At 41.1% G+C, this 23,986-nt stretch overlaps 1 pseudogene; it reads right to left on the reverse strand.

The window, feature by feature from the left end:
* Positions 1-259: 259 nt before the first annotated feature.
* On the reverse strand, positions 260-11,845 carry LOC129025804 (ras suppressor protein 1-like; annotated as a pseudogene).
* Between the last annotated feature and the right edge of the window lie 12,141 nt (positions 11,846-23,986).

Genomic DNA, 23,986 nt, shown 5'->3' on the forward strand with positions numbered 1-23,986 from the left:
AGAAGAGAGGCAAATTCACGACCAGGAGAGGTACCAACATCTTCAAGTAGCCATAACAACTACTTTAATTCTTTGCTAAAAGTTTTTCTAGGTCAATAAAAAAGTAAGGGTTAAAAAGTAAGAGTGATACTTAGATAAAGTTATCAATAACAACCAAGACCCAGAAAGCTTACCCAGCTAGTCAATGAGGAGCCATGCATAAGGCTCTTACACTAACCCCATGCTTTTTCCACCGCATCATGCAGGGAGCTGAGCAGGGTCATCTTTCATCAGCAGTTTCTAAGACACGGGACACTACAGCTGCAGAACACAGCGTAGGAGAAGGTCAAACCTATAACAGCTGAACTCTGGTCAATGACAAATGGTTCTCAAATGATCAGAATTGGGTGTCTAGGTGGAGAGTAGTTGCCAAGAAGAGGAGAGAATTTGTTCAGAATTGCTACATTAGGATAATTGTTATTCATGATACCCAGAACTAAGTTCATTCATCAGCAAACTTACCTAATTCTAGAGGTAGAACAGTGAGGCGGTTCCCCTGAATGTGGAATTCTTTAAGCTGGGTAAGTACCCCAATTTCCTTAGGCAGTGAGATCAGGTTGTTATCCCTATTGCTGAGCTAAACAGAAGTAAACAAGGAGTTGTCAACACATTTTCCCGTTAAAAGGTCCTCCACAGAAACTCTCATCCTCCTCCATGTCCTCTCTTCTACTACAGCTTAGTCTCTTCCATTTATTTACAAGTGCCGGTGGATAATCAAGAAACACTATCAGAAGTAGTGGTTTACTCCTGCAGAACAAACCTGACTCCTGCTCAGATTGACTTGATTCTACCCATACGAGGCTGCAGCAGTGAATTGATTTTCTAAGAATTTAGATAACTTACTTACTATCTGCAACTTTGTGAGCTTCCCAATATCAGGTGGCAGGATTTCAAAATCGTTGACACTTAGATAGAGCACACACAGGGTGGCTGCAAATTAAATAGCAGTATATAAAAAGGGTGGCATGGAACCCAAGCATTTGAGGTCTGATCAATACAAGGGAGTCAGCTTTGATTAATAATCCTGGCTTGGTGAAAAGCCTTTGACATAGCTAGGGTTCCCAATAATAACAAGCAGGTCAAACTTAGATTTACTGGCTTATTGTGTAGCTGGTGTGTCCAGCAAAACATCTATATCCAAGAGGACTGATACAATTAACAATGTAGGCACTAGCATTTTGGGGCACAGAGTTTCAACACATTTTCAAAAAAGATTGCTATTTTTCTCACAGATTACTTTTGATTCACATTTATTTCTCCATTTGCATCCAAAGTAAAACAAAGAAAACTACTGTGTCACTTTTGTGGATACCTAGGGCAAAAAGGTTCTTTCAAGGGAATACAACTATGTTAAAATAGACCTTTTCTTATGTAAATAGCACTGTGTTAAAAATTAATGAAAGGCTTTCTGGTGATGGAGGCTATAACCACAGCTCATCAGATCCATAATCTGACCAATTATTACTACTTTCTTCTACAGCCTTAAGGACAAAAGTAAATGAAGACAAAGGGGCTAAAATAATGGCATGAAGTTAACAGAGTAAATGCTAACTTAAGCAGAATATCAGTAGTTAGAAATTTGTTCACAATTACTACACAATGATAATACGATTCCAAACTATTGAAGGCTAAAATTCTAAAGCATCTGTTTATCCTCAACCAAAAAAGCTGAGTACAATTAGATGTATGTTTTGTTTATCAGTATTTATTTATTTTTTAGAGGCAGAGTCTCTTTCTCTCACCCAGACTGGAGTGCAGTGAGTCACTGCAGCCTCAAATTCCTGGCCTCAAGCAATCTTCCTACCTCAGCCTCCCAATCAGCTAAGATTACAGGCACGTGCTACTATGCCTGCTAAATTTTTTAATTTTTATTTCTAGGGACAGGGTCTCTGTATGTCGCCCAGGCTGGTCTTAAACTCCTAGCCTCAAGTGATCTTTGGAGCTCAGGCTCCAGAACTGTATGTTAATATAACATAATAAAAACATGTGCTCCACCACCCAAGAAAATATTTTACAGTTGGTTTCATGTGCTTGAGAAAGTCATAGAGATAGAACGTACATAAGGCAAAAAAGTGAAATTTTAGAGACCAGTTCAGAAAATTCAGATTTTCTGAATGCCATATAAGTTACTAATTGAAGAAATAGAACATTCATTTAAGAGAAGCAAACCTTGTCTGAAATAGCGCATGAGTTCCCAGAAGAAATCATATTTTAATTTTCAAAAGCATCTTCAGCAACAAATTTGTTGGCATATAAAAGAATAAGATGTGTTCACCTGTGGCCAATAATTTCTTAATGCCTGTGTACTGGATAAATAGGTCAATAAGAGTACTTTTTAAAAGGCTGAAAATAAGAATCCTGGCTGGAAAATTTAAAAATTCCGTTAGCAGTTTATTAATAAATATTTTTTATAAATAATTGATTGGGACATCCTGGGCAAATATTGAACAAAGAATTAATACCAACATGGGAAGATATCTTTTTTTGGCATGCTATTTAAAAAGAAACTCAAGTCTCTTAGCTAAATGTGAGGCTTGATCTCATTTAGATATATAATCTCTCTCAGAATGTTAATATGATGTTACTAAGTCCACTTCAGCCCAATGGTGTCACATAACGATATATCAAATGCACATACTGCTGAGCTACAAAGGAGTATTCAAAAGAAGTCTCTAAAGAAAAAGATTATCTCTGTCCAATAATTTCTCTTGGAGTTTAGGTCCTGGCAAATAAATTTCACTCTTAGAATGCAAAGTATAGTGCTGAGGAGATTTATAGAACTGAAAGTTTCTTAATCAGGTAGAAGAAGTTTCCAGGAAGATAACTTTCATTCAAGTTGTTGTAAGTCAAGTCCAGAATCTCAAGAGCTGGCAGGGAGCCAAAGCCTTGTGGTGAAGTGTTCAGCCTGTTCATGCTGTTGCAGGGGGACAAAAATCTACATCAGGACACCAAAGACACATTTATACAGACTATCAAGGGCACTTCTGTTTCACAGGCTGAAAGTGTAAGAGAGTGCCATGATCCTAGAGTCACTTTATACTTTATTTTTATTTATTTATTTTTTTGAGGTAGGGCCTTGCTCTGTTGCCCAGGCTGGAGTGCAGTGGCACAGTCTCAGCTCACTGCAGCCTTGACCTCCATGGGCTCAAGCGATCCTTCCACTTCAGCCTCCCAAGTAGCTGGGACCACAGGTGCACACCATCACACCCCACTAATGTTTGTATTTTTTGCAGAGATTGGTTTTTGCCATGTTGCCCAGGCTGGTCTCAAACTCCTGAGCTGGAGCCATCCTCCCACTTTGGCCTCCCAGAATGCTGGGATCATAGGCGTGAGCTATCACACCCATCCTATTTTTTTTATTATAAAAAACATTTATTTAATATTTACATTGACAAATGAAGATTGTACATACCTATGGTGTACAACATGATACTTCTGATATATGTATAATCCATCATGGAATGGCTTAAATCACACTGTTTAATATATGCATTGCCTAGTATCATATGCTTGTTATTTTTTTGTCTTTTGTGGTAAGAACGCTTAAAATTCACTCTCTTAGCAATTTTCAAACATGCTACATATTGTTATTGACTGCAGTCACCATGATATACAATCCATCTCTTGAAATTACTTCTCCTGTCTACCTAAAATTTTGTCTCCTTTGGCTAACATCTCCATAATTTCCCTCTCCCTCCAGCCTCTAGTAACAATTTTATTCCCTTTTTCGATGAGGTTTACTTTTTTACATTCCACATATAAGTGAGATGATGTAGTATGTTGTCCTATTTAAACTAATAATTTTAGAGAGCTTATATATTCCTGAAACATTTGGAAATTTCTTAGTTGTCATTTTTCTCAAGTGGTGAAATTGAATCACTGTTTTACACAAAAACTCAAACCATCACAAAATATCTGTCCTTGTAAAGAAAAACTTCCTTATGAATGTAGTGATAATATCTCAAACTATACACATGAAGCTTTGTAGTTTTCAGACTTTTGGTTTATTTCATTTCATTTATTCCTTTTAGGAGGGAAAATCATGGGTTTTTTTTCTACAACAGTTAAAATTCAAAGTTATCTTCAATTAGAATGGTAATGGCCAGAGGCTAGAGGGAGGGGCAATGGAGGGATGTTTTTCAATGGGTGTAGGATTCAGGTTTACAAGATGAGAAAATTCTGCAGATTGGCTAAACAACAATGTGAATACACTTAACACCATTGAACTATGTACTACGAAGACAATAATTTTTTTTTTTTGAGACAGAGTTTCACTCTGTCACCCAGGCTGGAGTGCAGTGGTGAGATCTCACCTCACTGCAACCTCCACCTCCCTTGTTCAAGCGATTCTCTTGCCTCAGCCTCCTGAGTAGTTAGGACTATAAGCACGTGCCACCATGCCCAGCTATTTTTGTATTTTTAGTAGAGAAAGGTTTCACCATGTTGGACAGGATAGTCTCCATCTCTTGACCTCATGATCCACCTGCCTCAGCTCCCAAAGTGCTGGGATTACAGGCATGAGCCACTACCATGTCCAACAAGACAGTACATTTTATGTGTATTTTATCACAACTTAAGCATTTTTTAAATCATACAATTGACTCTTGAGCAACATGGGTTTGAACAGCCTGGGTCCAATGACACATGGATATTTTTCTTCTGCCTCTGCTACCCCTGAGACAGGAAGACCAACCCTCCTCTTCCTCCTCAGCCCACTCAACATGAAGAAGAGGATGAAGACCTTTAAGATGACCCACTTCAGCTTGAAGAACAGTAAATGCACTTTGTTTTCCTTATGACTTTCCTAATAACATTTTCTATTCCTTAGCTTACTTTATTGTAAGAATGCAGAATATAATACATATAACACACAAAATATGTGTTAATCCACATTTATGTTTTGGTAAGGTTTCCAGTCAACTGTAGGCTATTAGTACTTAAGTTTATTCAGAGTCAAAAGCTATGTGTGGATTTTCGACTGCATGGGGGGTCAGTGTGGTGCTCCCTCCACCCATGTGTTGCTGTAGGATCAATTGTGTGTGGGTGTGTGCAGGGTTGTGTGGTGTGTGTGGGTGTGTATGTGGTGTGTGTAGTGTTATGTGTGTGTGTACGGGGGTGTTATGTGTGGTGTGGGGGCTGTGGTATGTGTGTGGTATGGTGGTGTGGGGGGTGTGTGTGGTGTGTGTGGGTGGGCGTGGGGTGTGTGTGTGGTGGTGTGTGTGTGGAGGGTATGGTGGTGTGTGTTGTATGTGTGTGGTGTGTGTGAGGGGGTATGGATGTGGTATGGTGTGGTATGTGTATGGGGTGTGTGTGGGGGTGTGGTGGTGTGTGTGTTTATGCAGTATGTGTTTGTGGTGTGTGTGTGGGTGTGTGTGCGTGTTTGTGTCTCTGTGTGTGTTTGTGTGTCTCCGTTGAAGTCTAAGGGAATTTTTTTCTTTTTTTTATTATACTTTAATTTCTAGGGTACATGTGCACAACATGCAGGTTTGTTACATAAATATACATGTGCCATGCTGGTTTGCTGCAACCATCAACTCGTTATTTACATTAGGTATTTCTCCTAATGCTATCCCCCCACAGCCCCCCACCTCCTGACAGGCCCCAGTGTGTGATGTTAAGGGAATTTTTTTCTACACTCTCTTTTATCCTTTCTTTTAAGACCCTTATTTTTCTTAATGCAGTTCCCTTTGAGCATACTTAAAAGCCAATTAAAAAAAACTTAATAAAAGTTGACAGATATTGAAAGGTGGAAGGAATTGTGACAATAAAAATCATTCTAGTCATCGATGCTTCTCATAACAGATCCAGCTCGGTCCAGTCCTACCAAGCGGGCCTCACCAGAAACAGCAGAGAGCAGAGGGGGAAACCAAAATGGAAACGTGGGTTCCCCCTCTGAGGCAGAAAACGACCCAGACAGACTACACCCAGCATAACCCAGATACATTCCATGACTATCTACTGCCATGACAACAACAATGAATATTCTCCATGAAGTAACAATTTGTGAAGCACATTATGGCAAGTACTTCACTTGTTGTATTACCTTGTAATACAGGCAAGATGAAGCTTGTAATTAGTGCTATCTTGAGATGAAAAAACAGCCTAAGAGAGAGTAAGGAGGAAAGACTTCAGAAGTGACTGATGAAGGTGACATGCGTCTGGAAGCACCCTGTACCTCACGGAGGCCAAAGCCGCTCCAGACCCTTGGGCTCCTATACAAGGATTCTGAGAAGAATTGCAAGTCAGAGACAGAAAGGAAGGTAGAGAAGCATACACTAGGTCTCCTGTCTTTAAACACTGCTTTAAGTTATCCATTTTTGAAAACTGCTGATTCCTTAACATTTTTCTCTGCAAATAAAGAAATACATTTTTGCAATATTCGGTATAGGAAATCCACATTTAGACAGGCTTAGAGGGAAGAGACATCTCACCCGAGAGAGAACTCCCATTCAATCTCCAGCCCAAAGCAAGCCTGGAGTCCCTCCACCTCTTGGTGGCAAGAATCTACTTAATTGAAGGTTCCTTTTTCCTTTGAGTGACAAACCAATACTTACAACATGTAAGGAAAACAGCAGAGTCCCATGTGCAGCTGACAGCAGTATGTAGCAATAGTAGGCACACCACCATGGGGGTGGGAGGGGGCAGAAAGAAAGCCCTTAAACAAATGCTGAAACTTCAGAAGAACTCCTAGCAATGGCCTCAGGTACAAAGGGGGCAAGGAACTGCAGAGACTTCTGGCCACCTCTTCGGAGGCCAGACCATATGAATGGTGACCTGGTGGCGTCTCTCTCTGCAGAATGAAGGCTGGAATATGTTGGCTGTCCCCCTTCCCCCCAGCAGGTGCTAACTTCCATCTCCATCCATCCACATTTCCACGTGTAGGAATTCCATTCTCAGGGCCCCACTCTGACACTGCTAGCAATCAAGGTTTCCATGAGAGGTTACAGCGGGAGTAGGAAAAGAATGGAGTTTTAAGGTAGGAGAGCTAGGTGAGGAGTCTGGCTCCAGCACTTGCTAGCTGTGTGTCCTTGACCAACTTACTCAGCTTCTCTGAGACTGAATTTCTTCAGCTATAAAATAAGGCTGACAACATCTTCAGGGCAGGATCACTGGGATGATGAGAGAGAAAATAGGTGAAGCACCCAACACCCAATCCATGGCTCACACGTGGCATCTCAGGAAATGAGAGGTGTTGCTAGAATTATTTTTCAAAAGGTTTGAGAGAAAATTTTGAATCAGCCCTAAGTGAGCAAGCTCACCTCATGACAAGCCACTTTGGATAGTCCAAACTATCAAATGTGGTTTTACTATTTGTGCCACACTTGCTTAATCTCAGGTGACTTCAGGTGTTGAAACATAAAGCTTCACAGGGCTCAGCTATGCCAGGTGGTATCAATTCTTTGTTTGCATGGCAAGATTTTTCAAATGCATGTTGGAAGTGGGCAAATGTCTGCACATGATGGAGAAATTTATAAAACCAAGGGGTCTAAGGCTATTCAGCATCTTTTTTCCTTTTCTTCTAAAGCCTCAGAAAGGTCTGTACTAATGATTCCTTTTCAGAGCAGTTTCTTCTCTGCAGGTTGTCGTGAGCACCTCCAGCTTCAATAAAACCTTCTTGGCTAAAGGCACTAATTTTTCTCACCTCCACAGTGACCTACTCACACAGTTATCAAAAATAAAAATTAAAAAAAAATCCAGGCCAAGCCCGGTGGCTCACGTCTGTAATCCCAGCACTTTGGGAAGCCAACACAGGCAGATTGCTTGAACTCAGGAGCCCAAGACCAGCCTGGGCAACATGGCAAAACCCCGTCTCTACAAAAAAACTACAAAAATTAGCTATGTGTGAGTGGCATGTACCTGTGGTCCCAGCTACTCAGGAGGCTGAGGCGGAAGGATCACTTGAGCCCAGGAGGCATAGATTGCAGTGAGCGGAGATCACACCACTGCACTCCAGCCTGGGAGACAGAGGAGATCCTGTCTCAATAAATAAATAAATAAATAAATAAATAATCCAAATCCGTAAATACCCAATACCGTACTTAATAAAAACTTCTGTGTGTTCATGAGACAAGCTCTAGCAACAAACAAGGTTAAACATTATTCCCGAATAGTTGGTCACAGTGGTCCTGCAGTGAAGTTAGCCTAGAAATAATCATCAACATGGGAACCTATGTGGCTTCATATTTTTTGGAAAATAACTCTGTGAAATAAACTGCATTTAAGGAATTAAGAACAGAACTAAACTTTCTTTTATTTGTTCAGGTGTCCTAAAATTCTCTCATGTCTTACAATCAACAGAAGAAAGTGCAAGTACTATATACAACTTTGAAAGCAAATTCTTATTGAGGGTGCCTTTTGGATCATGCATACAAATGGCTTCCCTACTCCGTTTTGTGATCTCCCGCATGTATGCTTTCACCCTGGCTCCTTAGATTAAGGAGTCCTCCCTATAAATTGCCTTACCGTGTGAGTATAATTCTTTATGCCATTTGAGGACAGAGGTATCCTTTAGTGAAACCCATCTTAGCTCCTTTCCCAAAGAACTGGGAGGTTTTCTTCAAACTTTGACAACTTTGTCTATGTAGCTATGTAATTAAATACAAAAAGCTTTACACAATCAATAAAGTACCAACAGCCCAAAATGCAAACTACTCCAAAGAGAACAAGAAGGTAACTAAGATGCATTCATTGAAAAAGAAAAGTTTAGGGCTGAGTGTGGTGGCTCACACCTGTAATCCCAGCACTTTGGGAGGCTGAGGCAGGTGGATCACCTGAAGTCAGGAGTTCGAGATCAGCCTGACCAACGTGGTAAAATGGCATCTCTACTAAAAATACAAAAGTAGCTGGGTATGGTGGTGCACGCCTGTAATCCCAGCTACTCGGGAGGCTGAGGCAGAAGAATCACTTGAACTCAGGAGGTGGAGGTTGCAGTGTGCCAAGATTGTGCCATTGCACTGGAGCCTGGGCAACAAGAGCAAAACTCTGTCTAAAAAAAAAAAAAACACACAAAGGAAAAGAACAGTTTAGGGCTCTGTCCTATGGTGCCTCAAACCAAACAGAACAAAACCTGAGCTTATTATTTTCTTCCCAAACCTGTCTCCATCCGTTCTATTTTTCAGCTATCCAACACAGAAATGTAGGTATCATTCCATCCCATCAGTTACTGTCTGTCGATGTTACCACCTGTATATTTTTCATATAAAATCCCTCATTGCCTCCACTGTCACTGTCCTAGTTACATGGGACATGAAGCTCATGTTCTTACTGGTCTCCTAATCTCTAGTTTCCCTCCCTCCACCCTCTTCTCCACACTGATCTTTCATATCTCATATCCACTACTTGGCTATACAAATTTCTTGATGGTCAGCGTGATAAAATTGGAGCTCATTTATTTATGTATGTATGTATGTATGTATTTTTGAGATGAAGTTTCACTCTGTCACATAGCTGTAGTGCAGTTGTATGATCTCAGCTCACTGAAACCTCTGCCTCCTGGGTTAAAATGTCTCTCCTGCCTCAGCCTCCTGGGCAGAATAGCTGGGATCATAGGTGCACACCACCATACTTAGCTAATTTTTGTATTTTTAGTAGAGACGAGATTTCGCCATCTTGAAAAGGCTGTTCTTGAACTCCTGGCCTCAGCTGACCCTTCAGCCTCAGCCTCCCAAAGTGCTGAGACTACAGGTGTGAGCCACTATGCCCAGGAGGAGCTTGTTTATTTAGCACAGAGGCCTTTCAATAGCACTTTCAACTCCCTGTCATTATTATAAACATTTATTTGTTTACAGTTGGTTTCCTCAATTGTAATGGAAGCTCCATCAGGGCTGGATTGCCAGCAGCTATAACAATGCCTAGTACACGATTGGGAACTTGGTAAATCCTCATTCACTGAACAGCAGATATCCAGGATTCCCTGTCTAGCCTGACCTCTGACCTTACAGCCACCTGCCTCACACTTTATACTCAACAGTGCCAAAGAACTGACAACTCCCAGGCCCCAGGCAGGCAGTGCTGTAAGTGTTTAAATACATCATTCATGGCTGGGCGTGGTGGCTCACGCCTACAATCCCAGCACTTTGGGAGGCCGAGACAGGTGGATCACGAGGTCAAGAGATCGATCGAGACCATGCTGGCCAACATGGTAAAAACCTGTCTATATTAAAAATACAAAAATTATCTGAGCATGGTGGTGTGTGCCTGTAGTCCCAGCTACTCGGGTGGCTGAGACAGGACAATCACTTGAACCTGGGAGGCAGAGGTTGCAGTGAGCTGAGATCGCATCACTGCACTCCAGCCTGGTGACAAAGCAAGACTCTGTCTCAAAAATAAAAATTAAAAAAAATTGGCAAATATCTGGCCAGCATCCATTGCCACTCCACGTCAATCACTAACTTAACCAGAGTATTTAGTGGCCACAATTTCATGAATATACGACTTTGCACAGAGACTGAAGCATGAGTGGGCAGTTTCACCTAATAGCTGTGCCAGTGAAGATGGAATTCTGATGCCACAGTTCTGGTTGGGGTCTATGGATATATTCATCTGTTCTCCCATTGCTATAAAAGAATGCCTGAGTCTGGGTAACTTACAAGAAAAGAGGTTTAATTGACTCATGGTTCTACTGGCTGTATAAGAAGCATGGCAGCTGCTGCTTGTGGGAAAGCCTCAGGGAGCTTTTACTCATGACGGAAGGCAATGCAGGAGCATGTGTATTACATGGCAGGAGAAGGAGATCATGAGGGGTCTTGCAATAACTCATTCACTATCGTAAGGACAGTACCAAGAGAGGTTGGTGATAAACCATTCACGAGAACTCGCTCCCCATGATCTAATCACCTCCCACCAGACCCCACCTCCAACAATGGGAATTACAATTCCACATGAGATTTGGTGGGGACACAGATCCAGACCTTATCAATGGAGTCTGATGGAGCCTTTAGACCCAGAACCATGGGGTTCTCTTCCCAGCTTGACCACTAACCTCAGGGGTGACCAGGACCCTGTCCCTTTGCCCCTTTGAAAAGGCTTGGCTTCCTCTGTATAAAATGAAAGCACTAAAACCTGCCTTCCCTACCTCACAAATGTTGAGAGGATCAAGTGCTGCAAAGCAACACACAAAGACGGGTTATCATTATTATTATTTACTGCTCCCTGATTCTGCAACCTCAGTTGAATCAAAACTCCTCTCTTCACCTTTGCATAAAGAAAGACAGAGAATTGTCACCTCTCAACTACAGAGAAGAATTGCAAAAATGAATGAAGCAGCATTCGGGAATATATTCTTCCCTCCATGGCACAAAGGTGCTTTTATTCCTATTTAACACACAGAGAAAAAAAATCAACCATATTACAATTTGTCTGACAGTTCATGCCATGCAAATCAGTCCCTTCTTGGTCAACAGAATTGAGATAAAATTTTACTGGACACAAAATACAGTAAAAATTCAACTTCCTTATCATGTCAACTATTAGCTTCTCAATTAGCTCTCAAATATTCACTAATGTAGACCACCAAAAGGATATATTAAAACAATAAAACTTTTTTTAAAACACAAAACACAAAAAGAAATTAGAAATCCACTTCTGTGCAATGAGATAAATGGAATCCCTCCCCTGGACCTACCCAGCACACCCCTTCCACTCTCTTCCTCTCCATCCTTTCTCCTCCACTGACACTCACCCAAGGTTCAGGTGTTTTGAGTTTTTTGAGCCTGATGATCTGTGTTGGCAGCTCCTCGATCTGGTTATTTAAAAAGTTGAGCACTTTCAAATTCTTCAGTTCTGCTATGTTTGGTGGCACCACCATGGAAACATAAAAGCTGAGTGTGAATCTGGGAACAGAACTCCTAGCAAGGGATGGTAGCAGCACATTCTGTTTTTCTCCAAAGCTAAGAAACATATAACTCCAAAAGGACAATCAAATTCACCTATTGGTCTTACTTACTTTTTACGGGTTTTTCATAAGCAGTCACTCACTTCTGAGCGGCCGCTGTAATGCTTCTTCATATATCATTAGCTAAGTGCTTGGCATAGTTTGTTTCAGATGGGCAACGAAGAGGTAAACAGAGCAAAAATGCACAAAAGAGAATTTCTGTACCGTAGCAGCCTATAAAAGTGAATATTATGAAGCATATATACTTATAGCTGTCATATACGATATTTTAAGTGCAATTGTTTTTTTCTTTTGGTTTTCTTGCATTGACACCGGAAGAAAGACAGCAATCTCCAAATCCCTTCCTGGGTGATGTACAGTGAAGCTGTTTAACCCAGTATCTGAAGAGCTGTCCTCTTAACATTGCATTATATTAGCTTAATTTTAAATAATGAAATATTCAATCTCCCTAGTTTCTGATTTTGGCCTCTTGAGTAATGTATCCTGATCAATACCACACATACATACAGACACACACACATACATACACATACACACACACACAAAGGTTACATCAGATTAGCAACAGATGGATATACTGTTATTATATAGAAATAAAAAAGTTAACTCAGTAACATGCTATGAACACTAGTATGCAGATCAAGGGTGAAAATCAACCACTGGGGACCTGAAAGGTTCCTCCTTCCCTAGCATATATATACTTGAAAATACAAATGTACCCCTTCCTGTGTCCATGTGTTCCCATTGTTCAATTCCCACCTATGAGTGAGAATATGCGGTGTTTGGTTTTTTGTTCTTGCGATAGTTTACTGAGAATGATGATTTCAAATTTCATCCATGTCCCTACAAAGGACATGAACTCATCATTTTTTATGGCTGCATAGTATTCCATGGTGTATATGTGCCACATTTTCTTAATCCAGTCTATCATTGTTGGACATTTGGGTTGGTTCCAAGTCTTTGCTATTGTGAATAATGCGGCAATAAACATACGTGTGCATGTGTCTTTATAGCAGCATGATTTATAGTCCTTTGGGTATATACCCAGTAATGGGATGGCTGGGTAGAATGGAATTTCCAGTTATAGATCCCTGAGGAATCGCCACACTGACTTCCACCAGGGTTGAACTAGTTTACAATCCCACCAACAGTGTAAAAGTGTTCCTATTTCTCCACATCCTCTCCAGCTTCGGGGACTGTTGTGGGGTGGGGGGAGGGGGTAGGGATAGCATTGAGAGATATACCTAATGCTAGATGACGAGTTGGTGGGTGCAGCGCACCAGCATGGCACATGTATACATATGTAACTTACCTGCACATTGCGCACATGTACCATAAAACCTAAAGTATAATAATAATAATAATAATAATAATAATAAAAGAAAAAAAAAAAAGAAAAATAACCATTTAGCAAGCTGTCCTCAAATGTAAACCCATGTTAGCTTATCATTCTTGCCTTGGTTGGATTCAAGAGTATCTTTCTCTTCATTCATTTGGTCAGTTTGACAAATCATAAAATATTACCTACTCTTTGGCAGGGCTCTGTGTCAGTCCCTGCAGCCTTGGGTAGTCTATTCCCTGAGCACTCTGCACCTTTACAGCCTCATCACAGAGCACTGACATTGCTTGTTTGCTTCTTTGTACTCTCTATTCATTCCCCATGAGAGCAGAGAGTGGGTATATTCTTGGTTGGTATTTTTTCAGCATTTAGCACAATGCCAGGCACAGTTGGTGCTCAATAAATGTATTATGAACTGTGAAAAAAAAAAAAAAGAAAATACAAATGTAAAAGCCAAAGGCATTTTTATCTCAAAAGCACAAACTATAAATTGGCAGCAGAAGGACTTTCCATAGGCTGTAATTCATCTATCCCATTTGCTATTCAATCATTCTATAAACATTTGTATGGGTGATAAGCTTGGCCATGGTTCATGTAAACTCTGATACCAAGACTATCCAGGTAGCTAAAAACAGGTGCCTGGAGCCCAGCCCAAAAAAGAGTGATGTCTCATATCAGGTTTACTTCCTATCCCATCTGCCTCCAGGGGTGCCCCAGGAGGCCAGAAAACCAACCTGCTTGCCTGCAGTCAGACCTAAACTCAGACCCAAGAGCACCTGTGATTAGAACCAGTACAAAGGTGTGTGTAAAATGCCAAACATACATCTAAAATATTTAAGCAGCTAGACATTTCAAAGAGAACAATTGATAACTCCCAGGGGAACAAAATTAGAGGGACAGGCATATTACTAATTATAGTTTTGAGTCATCATTTTCAACTTTCTGAAATGTCTACAGTATTGCTGACATGATTTCTTTTAGAGGGAAGACTTGGTGAAAGGTAAAAGAAACACTTTCACTGAAAGAAGGGACTGTGAAGAATATGGATTACTCTGAACTAGGGCACATGGGCAGGGAGCAGTGGTCTAATGAGCAGCACCTGGGTGAGCTCCTGAAGTGGCTGTTGATAAAAGAACAGGTTTTCATGGGGTAATCTAGACAGCTGGAAGTTCCTCTTGGATGCCTGCAGGAATTCAAAGGAACCCTACCTATACAATATGGATGGAAATGCACATTCTTATGTGCACAGTCCATGGAACACTTCCGTGGAAATGAATGGTATTCACCTTGTGTACGATTATCAAGAAAATCCCTGGGGCCAGAAGTGGTGCCTCACGCCTATAATCTTAGCACTTTGGGAGGCCGAGGCAGGTGGATTACCTGAGGTCAGGAGTTCGAGACAAGCCTGACTAACATGGTGAAACCCTGACTCTACTCAAAATACGAAAATTAGCTGGGCATGGTGGCAGGTGCCTGTAATCCCAGCTACTCGGGAGGCTGAGGTAGGAGAATTGCTTGAACCCAGGAGGTGGAGGTTGCAGTGAGCCAAGATCACACCACTGCACTCCAGCCTGGGTGACAAGAGTGAAACTCTATCTCAAAGGAAAAGAAAATCACCAAGCTGTGTCTTCTAAGTCACTGGATGTCATCTTCTCCCCACAGATCATAAAGTATATACAGTGCAGCTGCCCACAGACCTCATCCCTCCCCTGTCCACCTTCCAGCTACTGTTAAGCCTTCATCTGATGAGTTTGAAGAGCAATAATGAAAGTTAGTGAAATCAGGAGAAATTTATGATCTCAATTTAGCCACAAACCAAGAATAATGCAGGCAGAATTACTGTCATCTTCCCGAAGTTACTCTGCCAATGGAATTAAATGCTCATCTTAAGGTATCACCTTTTTGACAGGATGAGAAATTATTTCACTCTCCTTGCTAAATCAGTCCAATTTAAAACCACAAATTACGCTAAATGTGATTTAGGGCTTTGTCTTCTGGATGCAAACAATTACCACATATTCAATTTACAAAACCTCTCCCAGCCTTTTGGTGAGCATGTGAATTTTTTATTTAAGACTCCATTCAAGCTAGATGAGAAAAAAAATTACACAGCTAACATTCTTCCTAAACATACAGAATTTTTTTTAACCCCCAGCCATAGTGAAAATCTAAAGAGATTAACATGCAGACCCGTCTGGATGGGATTGTATTCACTCTTTGAACCAATATTTAGAGAATGCTGATTAGGTGCACAGTGCCATAATTTTCATACATAGCATCTCAGTACTTTGGGGGTAAAGTAGGAGGGGCATGTTATTTAAGGAAAGTAAGTTACAAAAGACAGGGTATCAAAGTCAATAAACTGAAACAGGCCTAGTCCTTGGAAAACAAACTTCTTACAACCAAACTAGTTGTCCAGAAAAAATAACCAGTTAGAAATATGAATTGTGTCATCACTAAATCATATATATACATGGCAAGAACAATTTTAGCTATTTCAAAAAGGCCACTGCAATATCTTACCAGTCAAAATATTTTATTGGAATTTTCCAGATATCTATAGGATGCATGAGCAAGAAGCATTTTAAAACCTAATAGTGTGCCTCAGTATATTTCTTACCATGTCTCTGAAATGTTCCTTTTTCATCAATCTGTCCAGCTTCTGACCTATGACCCCAGCTGACCTATGACAACAAAGAAACTGAAGAGCAAAGTGGTCCTTGACCCTACAGTACCATATGTGCCCTTACTCAACTCATAACTTCTCTGGGCCTCTGTAAAATAAGAAGGCTGGATTATGACCGTTTCCAAGGTATCTTCCACCTCACTTTAACATTCTAGGATTCTAAGAGGAGATGGATTATGAAAATCAATGATAGGGCTTTAAATAATTCAACAAATGGGGCCCTCAGTTAGGAAGCTTAATCATGTAGAACTTTGCTTCTGACAAAGAATTGAGTATCATTTTCTGCGTAGCCAAAGATGGTTGCTTTAAGTTTGAGACTTCAGTTGCTAGGTTTGGGGCAACAGTCCCAAAGGACTCAGTCATTCCCTGGCTCCTCAATGTCACATTTTGCTCTAGCTGCAGGATCACAGGACTGCTGGGGATGCTGTCATCCCAGAGCGTCTCTGGTGTTTTGGAAAGGTGACAAGGATGTGGTCACATCACCCCAGAGACAAATCTCAATGTTTCTTCTGGGCTTTGCAGCAGTTCCACCTAACACACCTGGCATGACCTTTTTTCCTTCAAGTTCTCTTAAACTGAAGAAACTGAATATAATTCAAGAGTTTTGTCCATTTGATGTGCCAGCCCTAGACTTGGCAATTCAGCAACCCCTTCTCCCGCAGCACAGTTTCTGGAAGGTTCCACAATAAGCCCAAAGTGCCTGAAGGGACTCATTAACTTCTCTTTGGCCGGAAGCACCTCCACTTTGCTGGACAAGCAGGAGAAACCAGAGTCCATCTGTGCAAAACACTGACACAGCCCCTTCCTGAGCAACAGCTTTACTCCTAAAAGGACATGTATCTATGGCCATTGGTTATATCTGCAACAGGCATGAGCCACCGGCACTGCACAGTTGATTCACATTCACAAAATCAACAATCAGCTCAAGAATAGGCTTTCCCTAACCGGTCAGCAGCCAGCAAACTATCTCCCGTCCACATGAAGAATCAAAATCAACTACTGTTATAACAATTGCAGTTTCAATTCTGTTGAATTGAGTAAGGAAGATTCTGTTCTATGATCTAAAATTAATAATTCCCCAACCAACAACTTAAAGCATTTTAGGAGTTTACCAATAATAATTAGCAGGGTGTGTTCTGGGACTGGGCTACCTGATGGGCAGCCACTAGCTATATGCAGCTATTTAAATTTAAACCTAGATTAATCAAAATTAAATAAAATGATGAATGCTATTGTTGGTCACAGCAGCCACATTTCAAGAGCTCGACAGCCACATGTGGTGTCTAGTGGCTCCACTACTGCATGGCAGGGATACTGACCGTTTCCATCACCACAGAACATTCTATTAGACAGCCCTGCTCTATGGCAGTGGGTCTCAAACCATGGAGACATCAGAATCACCAGAGGCCTTGCTAAAACACAGATAGAGGAGTATCCTGGAGTTTCTGATTTAGTAAGTTTGGGGTAAAGCCTGAGAATCTGAATTTCCAGCAACTTCTCAGGAGATGCTGATGTTGCTGCTCTGGGAACCATATTTTGGCTCAGAAAACTTTGAATTCATTGGCAGCACCATGATTATCAATCCAACACATATGTCCCTTACCCCATGCAATAATGCAATGAGTATAATAATCAATCTTATACAAACGAAGACGCTTATCGAGCCTGGGGATTGATGCAAAGTGAAACAAATGGTACTCTAGATAGCTAACACGTTCAACGTGTGTGCCACAATCAAACCCTTTCTAGTCAACTTCTGCTTCCCCGCACAGGATTTTATGGTGAGATCAGTATTGCTTAAGATGGATAACTTTCCAGAGGAGAAAAGCCTTGAATTCCCTAGCACACTGAATTAAGTCACTCAGTGGCAAATTCATCATAACCAAGGGTGGTCATACAAAGAGATGTCACCTGCTATACTGCTCAGCTTCAAAACACTGAGCCTTAACGGCAGGATGCTGGGCGGTAGTGATGGCACAGACAGACCAACTTGGGTGCAGCTGATTTGGTGTCTTTTTGAGCAAAAGTATCTTGTCGCTCTTGAGGCAAAGAAACAAAACTGTAAGGAGGGACAGACTCTGGGAGGAGCAGGCACCACGTGAAAACATAAGGACAGGAGCTCTGCTTGGGTGCAGCCCATGGGAGGGTCAGGGGGTCACACTTCAGTCTTTAGAGTCATATGGTTACCAGCAACAGCCAGGTTCTCTTTAGCTCCAGCAGGGCAGCTCTAGACCCTGCACCGTGCTAATGCACACCCACAGATGACAGGAAGCCGGAAGCTGCTCTGAACACATGGTGCTTTCCATCCACAGCACAGGCATTAAACTTGGAGGTGAACTCCACCCACCGTCTCCACCAAACTTGTGGGGAGTTGGGGGCTGCACTACACCCAACCGGTTTTACAGAAGCACCAAAGGATGTTTTTAGAACTAGTGATTCCTGAGCTAGGGCTGGCCCAGAGCATGAAAACCAGGGGACAAAGCCTCTTTGAAAAAAAGTGAACTGATGGATGAATCTGTTCTTCCAGTGATGGAAGGTGAATTACGACAAGGGAATGAAGAGGAGGACTTAGGTCAGGCAACTGCTTACAGCCAGGGCTAGGAAAGCGGGTGGCACAGGGGCATGCCTGCCCTTGTGCTGCAGTGGTGGCAACACTACTGTATTGTGCCCACTTCCAGGATGCAAAAATGCCACCAACCCTCAGGCCAAAGGGTCCCCAAGGAAACCAGATGGAATGAGTCACAGCAAAATGAAGCTGAGTAGCATTGCTTCTAAAAACCTGACATATTGCTATTTTTTAAAAAAGGAGGTTGTTGTCTGTCGCCATAACAAATGAAAATGCCTGGTCAGATGTTCACAATGTCATATATTCTACAGCTTTTTAAAATAAAGCATAGAAGGATAGAGGATGGTAGAGGATATTAAAATTACCTTGTCACTTAGATAACTTAGTATATTACATTATTACAACGAAGTTACTAGAAAAATTACTAAAAACCAGAGAATAGATGAAAATGAGTGAGATTATTCATTATATATATGAGAGCGGGAAGGACCATTTATGAGAAAATGGTGAAAATAAACATTTCCTTGCCCCAGCATTTGATGAATATGATACTGAAAAAGAAGTGCCCCTCTTTGGCCTGAATAAAGCGAGGGAGAAAAAACCAAATTAGCAGAAACTAGATGAAATACGACTTGGAGCATCTGTGGTCAAAGTGAAAGCACAGCCTTTTTAATCTGTACCCATAATAACTGGAGAACATTAGTCCATTCACAGCACAAAGGTGGTGTCTAGACTAATTATAGACATGCCAATTCTTTCAACAAATCATAGTTCTCCATGCCATTTTAATGATTTTACATAAAGAAGAATCTTCTCACTCTCGTGAAGGAATAATTAAACTATTTAGCACTTTAGATGCAAAAAAAGGTAATTTGTAGTTATAGTGATTAATTACCTTCAAGTCCTCCTAAGCACTTTATATGCAAAGAAAATGTCTTTTGTAGTTATAGTTTCGGCCAGAAAACAAAGGTTTTCTGGCCAAAAACACAAGATGGATAATTAACTTATTACATATTACCATAAGAGTTTGAAGTTCAAAAGTATACTAATGATAACTGGCTTCACAGATTTTATGGGATTTCACCCAAAGCAGCTATTAAAGCAGTGAATTATAGTAGTTCTGGGTTATTTAAAAACATAGAGTTTATGAAACAGTGAAACAAATTATCATTTAAAAGGTTCTACATGTTCCTCAAGGTAAACATAAAATAGCAAAATATCTAAGGATCTACCATAAGAAAGGCCAACATATATTATTAGCTTTATAAATAACAAAGTTCTCCAAATATTATTAGTTTTATAAATAACAAAGGTAATGCTACTTTCAGTTAATAAACAACAAGTATTTACTGAGAACCTGTGCCCCGAAAGCACATGCTCACTCTATCCTATTATGAGCTGCCTCAGGATTCTATAGCCTAAGTCATTTTAGTAAACAAAAATATCCCTGACTTAACTCACTGCAACACAATGGTCCTACTCTTTCAGCACAATGTGAAAGTCAGTTACATGAAAATTAGAGGAAAAATGGTATAAGCAAGTAATAAGGTAGATTTTAGAGTATAAAGCCAAACATGCAAAAATATATGTTCCTGAGCTATAAAAAGTGTGTATGCATAACCAGACAAATCTCCTAAAAAACTGACAAGCATAGATTTCTTCTCCTCTGAGGATATAAAAATTAGTTAATCTCTGAATCTTGTGCTAACTTCCAAAACATCTTCAGGAGGATATATGAACTCTGAATTCTCGCAGGAACACTGCTTCTAAATTGCACTCCAGTTCTGATGCGCTACCCCTCCAGCAAAGCCGTACATCAATAAAGAGCTTTAAATGGGGAGCTGGGAGGGAGAAGCAGTGCTGAGAGGAAAGAAAATGGCATTCAATGGCATTCAGTGGCCGGGGGGAGGAGGTGACATCCAGCGAAGGGTAAGAAAAAGAAGGGTAGGAAAAATGCCCAGGAAATTCCAAAACACTGGAAAGACAGAGAAAGAGAATATGAAAAAAAACTTCAACCCATCAATGGAGAATAACAAGCTCAGTGTTATAAAAGGAGTGATCTAGGCTCTTTTATATGAGTACATGTCTTTATTATGTATAATACATATGAATGTATATCTACATGTAAATCTTGATTATTAACATTATGAGGTAGACAGTAAGCAAGTCACATTCTATCTTGCACTCTCTTACACGTACACATAAAAAGTGTGTTTTGCCATTAGTTTCTGTCTTCTTTTACAATTAAGAATTAATCCAGGCTGGGTGCAGTGGCTCACACTTGTAATCCCAGCACTTTGGGAAGCTGAGGTGGGTAGGTTGCTTGAGCCCAGGAGTTTCAGAACAGCCTGGTTGACAGGGCAAAACCCCACCTCTACAAAACATTAGCTGGCATGGTGGTGAATGCCTGTAGTCACAGCTACTCAAGAGCCTAAGGTGGAAAGATGACTTGAACCTGGAGGTTAAGGCTGCAGTGAGCCGAGATTGTACCACTGCACTCCAGCCTGGGCAACAAAGTAAGACCCTGTCTCAAAAAAAAAAAAAAAAAAAAAAAAAGGAATTAATCCAGCAAGATGCCAAAACTGGACTGCTTCTCTTCCTACTGGACCTTATTTTTAGGGTCACTGCATGAGGAAGGCAGGAAGGGGAGGGAAAGGAAGAGGCCAAGGGCTGGGAAAATCCATCAAATCCACATGGGAGCTTTGATCTTTCCCTTCAAACTAACACAACTATGACTTTTAACCTTAGGAATTGTCCCTGTTCTTCTGGTGGAATGAGTAAGGTTCCAGAGCCACAGGAACACTTTGTCCATGGCGCTCCTAGATTGACCTGATGGGATATCTCAAGTGCACACACACATCACTTGCAGAGACAGCAGGGGACATGGTGAAGCAGCCACTTAGAAGCTGTGCAGAAAGCTCTGTCGTTCCCTTATTCTGGTCACTTAACTACTTTACACCTGTTTCCTTCACATGATATAAAGTGGGGGTTCAACAAATTTTCTCTTTTCACTTTCATCTCCTGCTGAATTATTACGTAGATGTTGTTCTTGATTGTCCCGCAGGCTGTGGGGTGACTTGTATTTCTTTCCACACAGTGCTGGTTCCATTGGATGAAAAGGAGGGCTTCACAGAGAAAGAGGAGCATTCTTCTCAACTTTCTGAAGGATGAGCAAAATCCAGAGAAAGGGGTAGGAACTTCAGATTTTAGAAAAAATCAGGTAACTAGGACAACGAATATAGGCAGGGGAAAAAAAGCTGAAGAAATCGCAAAAAATTAGACAAAAGAGGGTTCAGACTGAAAACAGCAAAGTGCAAGGTCAATGAGTTTGTTAACTGGTTATCAGTTGTATTTGAGTGGTTTTGGCCTATGAGGCTGACTGACGAAGAAAATGAAAAATGGAAATGGGAAAGGTATTCCATTAAAAAAAATCTGCATGTGCCCATACGCATGTTCCATTCAAGCCTGGGAGCTACAGTATTACAAATTCTTATTTAACCAAATGTAAATTTAAGCAGATAAATAAGGTGGCACTTATCAGCATTTTTAAAGAAGCATCAAGAATGAGTTCTATGATGCATTAAAAATCGTCTAAAGTTCTACACAAATTTCCAAGAAGCATCTCCCTTAAGAAATAGCATCACTAGGCCAAGGCAGATAGATTGCTTGAGGCCAGGAGTTCAAGACCAGCCTGGCCAATATGGTGAAAGCCATCTCTATTAAAAACAAAAACTAGCTGGGCATGGTGATGTATGCCTGTAGTCCCAGCTACTAGGGAGGCTGAGGCAGAAGAATCGCTTGAACCTGGGAGAGGGAGGTTGCAGTGAGCTGAAATAGTGCCACTGCATTCCAACCTGGGTGACAGAGTAAGACCCTGTCTCAAAAAGAAAAAAAAAATAGCATCACTATGTCCACACTACATGCAAACATACTAGTGTTATCTTCACCCAACTCTGGAGTTTCTAAATCTGAGCTAGGTGGACCTCTGAAAAATTCATGGATGAACACAATGGGATCCATAAGCCTGCTGAAATTAAAACCATCACATGAATTTCTCTACAGATGAGGGTTGTAGTTTTCACTCTACTATTTAAAAAAGTCAGTGACTTAAGAAAAGTTAAGAAGGTCAGGCATAGTGGCTCACAGTGGCCTGTATTTCCAGCACTTTGGGAGGCCAAGGAAGGAGGATTGCTTGAGCTGAGGAGATCGAGTCCAGCCTGGGCAAATTAGCCAGGCATGGTGGTGCACATCCATCTGGGAGGCTTGTTTCAGCCCAGGAGTTTCAGATTACAGTGAGCTAGGATCATGCCACTGTACTCCAGCCTGGGTGATAAAGACACTGTCTCTAAAAAATAAAAACATAAAAACAGAGAAGAGATGCTCTAGAAGAATGTATGTACCTAAGTATCGCACTTCTTAGTGTATCTCCTCTAACATCCTTCACATATACTTACATGTACACACACACCAAGTTACTTAGGAAAGAGTGCATCAACTGAAAATCTATGTATAATATTTTGTTGTTACATAAATTCTGTTTGATAGACATTCTATCATTAATAGCAAAAGAAACCTTTCTCAGGATCACCTGCGCACATGGGCTAATTATGAGTTGGAAAGTGACAGACTTACACTCCCCCGTCTTACTTTCTCCACAGTCTGCCACCATTCTGAAGTTCTCACGATTGGGGTGGTTCCATTTAAAAATATACTGTGGAGGATTAGCATGTTAGCTAGCTTCCACTTAGCACAGAACAGGACCTCAAGAAAAAGGATTCTGGAACAGGTACATTTTGGTTGGTGGGGTTGACAACAAAGATAATAGGGGCAGGGGGGTGGGCACAGTCTACAAGCTGATGATAGATAAGATGCCATCAGGCAGACACTTCTTCAACTTCACCTGCTGGCCTTGTGTTGCCCTGGTTCTGGGTCCCTGGGTCAACAGATCCTCCCATGGGATGATCTCAGGAGCTCACTCACTAAAGCCAAAAAGAGCAACACATGCCCAATTGCCAGTGATTTCTGCTCCTCTCCCTTCTGCCACCCTCTACCCTATGAAATGCAAAGAATATTCCATGCTCATAGATAGGAAGAATCAATATTATTAAAATGGCCATACTTCTCCCCCAAATTTACAGATTCAATGCTATTCAATGCATTGAATGTTAAAACCCAGATCCTAACTGTGTGTAATATGTCAGTGGCCAGTGTGGAAGAACTCAGGTGTGCTCCTTAAAAAGTACTGAGGTCTCAGGGCAGGCACAGTGGCTCATGTCTGGAATCCTAGCACTTTGGGAGGCTGAGGTGTGTGCTCTGGAGTTCAAGACCAGCCTGGGCAAGCTGGGTAACAGAGGGAGACTCCATCTCAAAAAAAAAAAAAAAATGCAGGGTGATAAAGAAAGGGCAGGCAGCATCATTGCAAGCTGAAGCCAGAATGATATCACCCCTGAGGGGTCCTTCTTT

Source organism: Pongo pygmaeus, chromosome Y (genome assembly GCF_028885625.2).
Source record: "Pongo pygmaeus isolate AG05252 chromosome Y, NHGRI_mPonPyg2-v2.0_pri, whole genome shotgun sequence".
Classification (NCBI taxonomy): Eukaryota; Metazoa; Chordata; class Mammalia; order Primates; family Hominidae; genus Pongo; species Pongo pygmaeus.